This window comes from Otolemur garnettii, unplaced genomic scaffold (genome assembly GCF_000181295.1).
Source record: "Otolemur garnettii isolate 467f Iridium unplaced genomic scaffold, OtoGar3 scaffold00155, whole genome shotgun sequence".
Classification (NCBI taxonomy): domain Eukaryota; kingdom Metazoa; phylum Chordata; class Mammalia; order Primates; family Galagidae; genus Otolemur; species Otolemur garnettii.
Genome location: NW_003852550.1, coordinates 487,037 through 489,491, shown reverse-complemented (window position 1 = coordinate 489,491; position 2,455 = coordinate 487,037). Strand labels below are relative to the sequence as shown.

The window sequence follows — 2,455 nt, the reverse complement described above, 5'->3', positions numbered from 1 at the left end:
AGCTGGGACTACAGGCGCCCGCCACAACGCCTGGTTATTTTTTAGTTCCAGCCATTATTGTTGTTTGGCGGGGCCAGGGCTGGATTCGAACCCACCAGCTCAGGTATGTGGCTGGCGCCTTAGCCGCTTGAGCCACAGGCACTGAGCCTGATTTCCTATTCTTATGTTACATCTTCAACAAAAGTAGGTAACAATGAAGTCAAGGACCACCTTGTACCTGGAGTAAGACTCTAACACATTTCCATTTGAAACCTTAAGGTAGGTTAGTTTTACACTCAGATCATTTAGTATCTGTTTACCGAACACTCCCTCCCTGCCCAAACATTAAAGTGCTTTTCGTTCATCCCTATGATCTACAATCTCAGCTCTACGAATAAACCCTTCTCATTCAAATGTTCCTATGTTCATCTCTAACCTGTCCTGCTATGCCCTTCCCAGTGCCTGCTCCATTGTGAATAATTCTCTTACATTTTATAGACATTGCCAGGCTTACTGATAAACCAGTCCTATACTTGCCTGAAACAATTTTATTCTAGCATTATTTTGAAATCTTTGCCCTTTTGCCACCTAGCCTCACCTCTATTTCTCCTTAGCTATCTCCCCAAATGGAAGCTAATTTGGTCAATATTCTGTGCTCTCCTCCCTATGCCACTCATTACTTTTTTCTTCTACTGCTCCCCTCCCAAAAAGTTTTTCTGTATCTTCTAGATCTCTGGTTACAGGACACACGATCAACTTGTAAAATTCCCTCATCTCTTCACTGTGAGTTCTCTATGGTTCCTAACTCAACCCAAACTCATCTTACCCATGAGATCTCCACTGTGGAGGGCGAGCTATGAGACTGGCAGGGCCCCCACAGCCTCAGGAACATTCAGTTGGGGGAATGAACCCCCAACTGCTTCTCCTCCGTTCCCAAAACAGCCATCTTCCTTTCTTCCTGCTCCCTCTGCCAGAAGTCACGTAGCTCTTTCTTTGTTCAGTTAAATATGCAGAGACCCTGGTGATCTTTGCCTTCCTACTTCTTGTAACATGTTAATGAAGTCGAGTCGAAACCACTAAGTCGCATAGTTCTTTCTTTGTTTTGTCAACAATGCGGAGATCCGCCTGTTCTTGCCCTTCTTACTTCTTGTCATATGTTAATGAAGTTGAGTAGAAACCCATCAACAAGTTGATTTGTCTTTATTAAAGTCATTTATATTTTATAATTGTACTGTTAAGACCAAAATTATGTTTTTTGTTTAATGCTATTTCCCCGTACTGTCTATGCTACTTCCCCCCACCACCACCACCACCCTGTACAGATACTATAAAATAAAGCTGATCTTGGGCTTTGGTGCTGACTGCAGCCATCAGCTCAATCAGATCTCCCGATCCCATCTTTTGTTTCCGTGGCTTCTCTTATGCTGTATTTTCCTCATTGCCCATCAATTCCACTCTGGTTCGCTCCCTTCGCCGTGCTGGATCGCGACAGTCCACTTCTCTTTCAGTTATTTGGCAGAAGGGGGCTCTTCACTCTCACATTGTTTCCAGACTACTTCTCCCCCACCCTCAGGAAGAATACCCTTGCTTCTTGGAGACTCATGGCATTTGCTTTTACTCCCCTCTATCCCTTTCCTCTGAATTTAGTCATGGACCAACCTGTCAGTCATGCCCTCACATTTGTTGAAGACTTTGTCATTTGGGTCATGGCCATCCTCTCCTCCTCAAGCCCTTCTGTCATCTAACACTCTGGTCTCAGTGTGATTTAACTTCACGGATTTTGTCTCCATTTCCCACTTTAGTTACTCCTCCATCATGGCCATACTCTGGACATCATCATCATCCTAATCTGTGCAACCTCTGATATCCTTTTTTTTTTTTTGCAGTTTTTGGCCAAGGCCGGGTTTGAACCCACCACCTCCGGTATATGGGGCGGGCATTCTACTTCTTTGAGCCACAGGCGCCACCCTGATTTTTGATTTACTATACACTTTTTAAAATACAGAGTCTCTCTCTCCCCCACCCCCGCATTTTTTTGGCCCGGGTGGGGTTTTGAACCCACCACTTCAGGTATATGGGGCCGGCATCCTATTGCCTGAGCCACAGGCGCCGCCCCAGGTCTCTCTTTGTTACTTATCAATTGCATGCAGTATGATTTTTTTTTTTTTTTAAAAGAATGCTCTGTTGCCCTGGGTAAAGTTTAGCGGTATCATCGTAGCTCACAGCAACTTCACACTCTGGGGCTCAAGTGATCCTCTTGCCTCAGCTTCCTAAGTAACTGGGACTAGAGGCCATGCCATCTTGCCTAGCTAAATGTTTTAATTTTTTTATAGAGACGGGGTCTTGCGATGTTGCCCAAGCTTGCCTCACACTCTTGGCTTCAAGCAGTCCTCCCAACGTACTGGGATTACAGACATGAGACCACCGTACCCAGTCAACCTCTGAAATCTTTTTTTTTTTTTTTTTAGATGGAGCC

At 44.8% G+C, this 2,455-nt stretch overlaps 1 protein-coding gene and 1 pseudogene across 1 annotated transcript in view; both read right to left on the bottom strand.

Annotated features, from left to right (window-relative positions):
- The window catches only part of LOC111728401, a 2,049-nt pseudogene extending 1,296 nt beyond the window's left edge, over nucleotides 1-753 (bottom strand).
- Nucleotides 1-2,455, bottom strand: part of RNF128 (ring finger protein 128, E3 ubiquitin protein ligase) — a 97,552-nt gene that overhangs the window by 90,290 nt on the left and 4,807 nt on the right. The window lies entirely within an intron of this gene.